The 7746-nt window shown below is 45.4% G+C and overlaps 1 pseudogene; it reads right to left on the reverse strand.

Annotated features, from left to right (window-relative positions):
- Window positions 1-4504: 4504 nt before the first annotated feature.
- LOC132433971 (signal recognition particle receptor subunit alpha pseudogene) lies at window positions 4505-6558 on the reverse strand (annotated as a pseudogene).
- Window positions 6559-7746: the final 1188 nt, after the last annotated feature.

A 7746-nucleotide genomic window follows, 5' to 3' on the forward strand; every position in this document is an offset into this window, starting at 1 on the left:
ATTTTCCGGGGTGAGGCCTAAGCCCTAAAGTGGCTCAGGCTTGAGTAAGTTCTGATTGCTCACCCATCCAGCAAATTACCTTCTGTCTGGCAGAGATCCTGTTGAAAATGACCTGGGGTGGGTGGACTGGGTCCCCACTCCAAGGTGATCCAATATGGCCTGGATAGCTTGGAGGGAGTCTGGCATATCTTGGGGGTGACCTGGGTCAGAGAAGCAAGGAGGGGGCAGGACTGTCTGCCCTTATAGTGGTTCATCAGAGATGAGAGATGAGGCCTGAAGTCTCTCTGTCTCCCATGGCAGTCACCACAGTCACTCAACCCAGTACCTTTGCCTTAGGACCCCCATGCAGCCTCAAAGGACATCTGTAATGGGGAAGGTAGGGGAACCACCCAGGGCAGCCCGCAGGTTCAGAGAGAGCAATGGAGTCACACAAGGTCACACAGCCAACCAGAGACAGAAGCAGAATGGAATCTAGTTCTCAGTCCCACACTTAGAGTTATTTTTGTTTTCCCTCCAAATTATCAGTTTCTTTCTTACTTTTTTTTTTTCAGTATTAATGCTTTATTTCCTAAACAGGGTAGTGGTTTCACAGGTGTTTATTACATTAGTCCTTATAGCCTCTGTATGTCTGAAATACATCATAATTTTTAACGGGGGTAAATGGTAAATTTGTAGAATACAAGAACAACTTAGAGGAGAGCTTGCTGAGGGAGGGGCATGGATGGGCATAGAGATGAAGAAGTAACAGTCGTGTCTCAGGGCTGAGGAACTGATCTCCATCCCCTTCATCCCCACTGCAGTTTTCTTGGTTCAGGTTTTCATCTTTTCAATAGCTTCCTGTTTGTTTTTCCTTATTAAAGTCTTGTTCCCCAGAATTTATTGTTTATAGTTCTGAGTGGAATTGTCAGTTTCTGAAGGACCAAGACTCTTGTCCTGTGTCAGTCCCTTCCCCTTTACTTCCACCAGGGCCCAGACTCCAGAGCTAGTTTCCTAGCAGATGGGTTTGGTCTTTTCTGTTAACACCCAGGCTAGATGCAGATCCACTCCCTGCTATTTCTTAAAGGGACCCACGCACAGAGCCCACAAGGGAAGAGACTAGGTTGTCTAATCCAACTGCCACCTGATGCTTGGATGCCGCAACGACATTTCCGCCTGTGGCTGGCTGGCTGCATTTTGCTCACACACGCCGTTGGCAGACAGTTCATTATGGTTCAAGTCAGTCTTTTTATTTCTAAAGAAAGGTGTAAAAAAGATATTCCTCATCCTAAATGGAAACTGAGTGCGTGGTTTGCCCCCCACATACCCTGGATCTGTCTTTGGAGTCTGCACAAAACACAACCTCCTTCAATCTCATCTCAAACTGCAGAGAGTTGAAGATAGACCCATGTCCCCAGAAATGGGTTCAAGGCTTGGTTTCACTCCTTTAGTTGCTTTAATTTCCTGTAAAAAGCATGCGTTTATTTACTTTTATAATTATAAAGGAAGCTCCTTATTAAAAACTTCTTTTATTATGGTAAATTTCATATAGGAAAATGCACAAATCTTAACTGTACAGCTCAACTTTTCCCTATGTATACACCCACATAACCTCCACCCAGTTCAAGATATAGAACATTTCTACCTCCCTGGAAGTTCCCTTGTGCCTTTTTCAATACCCAATCCACCAGAGGTAACGACTATTCTGATTTCTGTCACCATAGGTTAGTTTTGCTTATTCTTGAACTTCTTATGAATGGAACCATATAGTATGTACTCTTCTGTGTCTGGTTTCTTTGCCTTAGCACAATGTTTTTGAGATTTATCTGTGTTGTTCTGTGTACTAGTATTTTTTTTTCATTTTGATTATTGCTGGTAATATTTCATTTTGTGAATACATCACCAAGTGTTTTATTCTCCTGTTGATGGATATTTGGATGTTGTCCAATTTTGGCTGTTGACTAAAGTTGCTGTGAACATTCTTGTACCAGACTTCTGACAGACATATGAACTAATCTTTCTTGGGTGTATGTCTGCATGTGGAATCGTTGCGTCATAGTGTAGATGTATGTCTGGCTTTTTAAGGATCTGCCAAATAATAACATATGAAAATTCAAGTTAGTCCACATCCTCAGCAACCCTAGATGACAGGTTTTTTTAAAAAGCCTTTCTTCTGAATGTATCAAGTATCTCATTGTTGCTTTGACGTGCATTCTTTGATGAGATATTATTTTAAGCAGTTTCATACATTACTGGCCATTTGTCCTTTGTGAAATGCTTGTTCCAAGTCTTTTACTCATTTTGAATTGAATGTTTGTATTTTTCTTAATGATTTGTAAGGGTTCTTTCTATATTCTGGATACGATTTATCAGTCTCTACCTTGCTGATTTGTTTTCTTAATGGTATCTGTTGATGATTAGATGTTTTTAAGTCCAATTTATCCATTTTTTAAGAGCTAAGTGCATTTTGTGATCTGACTAAGAAATCTTTACCTACCCCAATATCAAAAAACCTCTATGTATTTATTTAGAAGTTTGAGTGTTGAAGTTTTGACATTTAGGTCTATGATCCACCTTAGGATTATTTTCTGTGTATAGTTTAAGGGTCAGGGTTCTTTTTTCTCCACATACATCTAATTGTTCCAATATCATTTATTAAAATGCCATCCTTCCTCTACTTAATTACAATGACACCTTTGATGAAAATCAAGAGAGCATACACGTGTGGGTCCATTCTAGACTCTTTATTCTGTTCCAGTGATCGTATTTGCCTATTTTTGCTCCAAAAGGTCCCTGCTATTAATTACTATAGCTTTATAGTAAATCTTGAAATCTGGTGACGTAAGTCTTCAAACTTTTTTTCAAGAGTTCTTGTATATTCTGGGCTTCCCTCGTGGTGCAGTGGTTAAGAATCCACCTGTCAATGCAGGAGACACGGGTTTGAGCCCTTGTCCGGGAAGATCCCGCATGCCACGGAGCAACTAAGCCCTTGTGCCACAACTACTGAGCCTGTGCTCTAGAGCCCGCGAGCCACAACTACCGAGGCTTCGTGCTGAAACTACTGAAGACTGCACGCCTAGAGCCTGTGCTCCGCGACAAGAAAAGCCACCGCAATGAGGAGCCCGCGCATCGCAACAAAGAGCGGCCCCGGCTCTCCACAACTAGATACAACTAGGGAAAGCCTGGGCACAGTAATGAAGACCCAATGCAGCCAAAAAAAAAAGAGTTCTTGGATATTCTAGTCCTTTAATTATCACGTAAATTTTGCTATCACCTTGTCAATTTACACACAATCACACACACATATACTACACACATGGCTTTTGGGAATTTAAACTGGATTGCATTGAACCTATAGACCAATTTAGAAAAAATCAATAACAATATTGAGTCTTCCAATTTATGAACATGGAATATCTGTCCATTTACTGAGGTAATCTTTAATTTTTCTCCAGATATATTTTATAGTTTTCAGTGTCAAGGTCTTGCACACCTTTCAATAGATTTATTCCTAGGTATTTAATATTTTTCATGCAGTTACAAATAGCATTGGTTTTTTTATTTATGAAATTTATTTTCTTATATAAATTATGTATTTCTCTGGGCAGACAACCTTCACCTTATTTCACTAATAGCACATCTGTAATACCAAGCTACAGGACAAGTCTTAACAAGGTCTGTATTCAACGTAGCACTTGTCTACTGGGTACTGTAGAAGAGGATGAGGAAAAGCCAGGACCCATCTCAGGTTAAGAACGGGGAGGGGGCAATGTGTCTCGCCTCTGACAGTTGGTTTTCTCCCGGGAATGGGAACATGCAAAGTTATGTCTGGATTCTGGAAGCGGGAGGAGATCTTGGAGGCTGAGAAGCCCAATGCAACACTGCAGCTCAGCTCCCTTTATCTCTGGGGGAAGCAGGGACTCCTCTTTCACTCATCTGTAACACATCACTCTGGCCTAGCTGATGCTTTGGGTAAACAGAGACAGGGGTCATCCTCGAATTAGCAGCACTTAAGAACAGGCCATACACCGCCACAGTGTGCCACACTCCCTGGGTGTCCCTGGCCCCAGGGACCTGAAAGCTGTGTATCCTAGGGAGAGGTGCCACTCAAGACCCAGAGATGGCTGTGGAAGTCCCTTTATCTAATGGAGCTGGGGATGATGCTTGGACGTCCCCATGACCACACTTAGCTAGCAATGCTCTGGTGTTGGATCTTCTAACCATTGGTCAAAGCTGTAATGAGACCGAGTCTGTAGGCAGAGTGAAGGGATGCCTGAGTAGGAAGGGGGAGGAGCGTGGGGATGGGGACGGGTAATGGGCAGTGATTGTAACATGATTAGGTCCTCCTTGCAGATGGAGGCTGGGCTGAACTGGGAGTGGGGTTAGGAGGGGCTGCAAGCCCCCGCCTGGAGCTCCTCTCACTCTGCCTTTGAACAACGCTGAAGACAAGTTGCTCACATTCTCTAGAGCACGTTCTTGATGGGGGCTTTGGGGGGAAGTGGTGATTTGGTATTGGCCAAGAGCCACATTAAGCCTTTATGAGGGCAACCACTACAGCCTTGGCATTGGGACTGCATAGGTCACAGTAGACCTGGCCAGTGCCCACAAAGACGATGGGTTTGCTTGTGATGTAGGTCATAGAAATAGCAGCTCCCACCTTGTCATCGATGGTATCAAGTTTGGTAAGGACACCGAGGTGTCTGGGCCATAGAATGGTCAGCCAAGTCTCTGTTGAACTTGACCAGCTTGTCCACGGCCTCATTGCCCACTAAGGCCTCCCCCACAAACAGCACCAAGTCGGTGCATTGACAGTAATGAGCTTGGCCAGGGCAGTCATCAGAGGGGCATTGTCTTGCATGCGGCCAGCTGTGTCCACCAGCACCACATCAAAACCTTGGTTATGTGCAAAGGCAACGGCTTCCATGGTAATGCCAGCAGTATCCTTGCCATAGCCCTTCTCAAACAACTGCACCATGGTGTGGCTCCCGTGGTTCTCGGGGGGGTGTAGGGCAGTCAAACCCCGGGTGTGTGTCCGCAGCTGCTCCACAGCCCCGGCGCGAAATGTATCGCAGGCAGGAATGAGGACACTGAAGCCATTCTCTAACAGCCAGAAGGAAATCTTGGCAAGATTAATAGACTTCCCCATGTCATTCACACCACAGAAAGTGACCACGTAAGGGCGCTGATGGTGCTGGGTGTCCATGATATCCTGGAGCATGTCCACACAGTGCTGTGGCTGCCGAACCTGCACCAGGGACTCTTGGAGAGCTTGCTTGGGAAGTCACCGTGCTGAACGTCCCCATCACCTTCCCTTCCAGCTTGCTGGCCACAGATTCACAGAGTTGCACTGCAGTGGCTGCTGCCACGTTCTTAGCAATGAGATGGTCATGCATCTTGTCCAGCACAGATGCCATGTCTTCACGACTCAAGCTCTTGGAACCCTCAAGGCCCCTCAGCATCCCAAACATGCCACCCAGGTTCCCCTTGGTAGCACTAGGTTTGATGGAGTTTTGAGCAGCCCCTTAGTCATCTGAGCTGCTGCGGTCCAGATCCTAAAGCTGCCTCCCAGACCCAGTCCCTCGAATCCAGTTGATGCCCTCGGCTGGGGCCACCTCAGGGGCTCCATTGATGGTGGGAGTGCAATAGTCCAAGACTTCTCTGTTAGCAGAGCCACCCAATGCCCACACCCCGGGCACTTTTTTGCCCTTCTCCTTGGGAGCATTTGACTTACTGGACTTGCCGGACTTCTCCATACCCCTCCCATGCTTCTGAATGAACTCTTTTCACTTCCTGCGGATCAATTCCTGTTTGGAAAGTTCTATCCCGTTCTCAGGCCCCACTGGGAGACCTGACTTTTCTGCAGGGACTTCTTTGCTGGTAGCCAAAGGGCCATCAGAACCTTCCTTCTTGGTCCCCTTGTTTTTTTTTTTTTTTTTTTTTTTTGCTGTTCTTGGCTTTTTCCTTAGGCTTTTCACCCCATGTCTCAATCATGGACCTCACAGGTTTCTTGGCCTTTTCAGAATCTTCCAATTTCTTCATGGTTGTGGGAGCATGGATCTTACTGCTCTCCTGATTCACGAAGGAGCCGCAGAAAGTCCTTCTGGCAATTGAAAGTACCGTTCAATAGACTTAAGGCACGTTGCTGTCGGATCTCAGTGCGGTACTTGTCACAAAACAGCCGGTGCACAGCGTCTATCAACTTGCCTGCGTACGTCAGTGTTAGGATCTTCTGAAAACCTACCACAAACAGCAGCTCAAACTGGTTGTCCAGTTTATACCTGAGCGTGAGTGCCTCATGGGTGAAGGAGTTGTTACCTCCCCTTTCCTGCCACAGTACCGAACGAATCAACGCGTTAATGAGCCGGGTGCATGAGTCGCTCACGCCCTGGACGCACCAGAGCACGAGCCGCCTTTGGAGAAAATGGTGAAGAAGTTGAGCGTGGCGGCAGCGGGAAAGGAACCGGGCTGGCGCCGGGAACTCAGGCCAAGATGGTCGCTGCTTCCTGCTGCGCCAAGCGCTGGACACGTCCCACCAGTGGCCCCGGACACCGGCTCCAATGGTATTGTTTTGTTAAGTTTCATTTTCCAATTGTTTCTTGCTAGTATGTATCGACAGAAATACATTTGCTTTGTATATTGACCTTGTATCCAGTAGCCTTCTAAAATTCACTTATTAATTCTATGAAACTTTCATATATTTAATTTAAAAAACATCTTCATCGATCTTAAAGTTCCAGCTGGTATTTTCATTATTTTAAAGCATCCCATTTATTGACCATCACCGCTTATCTTTCTGGCTCACTCTCTTAAATATCGTGAATCCATTAACTTTCTAACCTCTTCAGGACCTCCAGCCCATTGACCCTACCACCTTTTTATTGCCCTTCACCTTGCCTACTTACCTCTTGGGGTCCATGGTCTCATCATTATCATTACTTTCTTGCCCTCTTTCCTCTATATAGATCTTGCTTGGTTACATTCCTGTTTAAATCCAAATCCCAGGCTCAACATGGTTGAGAAAAAGACACAACAATATTGGCTAGTTTCACTATAAATGGGCCTGTGATGCTACTCATTTCCCAAGTCCATTTGTTCTTCCACTCTTAACTATCTCACACCCTCTGTCTTCTCAAACCTCCAAAGCCTCCTCTCCACCCTCACTCTCAAATGGTGATCTTGCTTCTTATTTCATTAGAAAAGCAATCAAAAGAGAACTTCTACATTCTACGACCAACACATCAACCTACCCACCAGTATCTGCACTCCTTTATTCGAGCGCATTCGTCATACAATAGTTTTCTCTCTCTCTCTCTCACATCTTCCATTACTCCCTCTCTAATGATTCATTCTCAGCAGCTTACAAACAGGCCATGTTATCTCCTGTCTTAAAAACCAAATCAGGGCTTCCCTGGTGGCGCAGTGGATAAGAATCTGCCTGCCAATGCAGGGGATATGGGTTCGATCCCTGGTCCGGGAAGATCTCACATGCGGCAGAACGACTAAGCCCATGCTCCACAACTACTGAGCCTGTGCTCAGGAGCCTGTGATCCACAACTACTGAAACCCGCGTGCCTAGAGACCATGATCTGCAACAAGAGAAGCCACCGCAATGAGAAGCCCCCGCTCGCCACAACTGGAGAAAGCCCACGCACAGCAATGAAGACCCAACACAGCCAAAAAAAGAAAAAAAAGAAAATAAAATCAAACCAAATCCCTCCTCTGACAGCACACTTTTTTCTAGGTACCGTCTCATTTTTCTAATCTACTTTA

The sequence above is a fragment of the Delphinus delphis genome, chromosome 1, assembly GCF_949987515.2.
Source record: "Delphinus delphis chromosome 1, mDelDel1.2, whole genome shotgun sequence".
Lineage (NCBI taxonomy): Eukaryota > Metazoa > Chordata > Mammalia > Artiodactyla > Delphinidae > Delphinus > Delphinus delphis.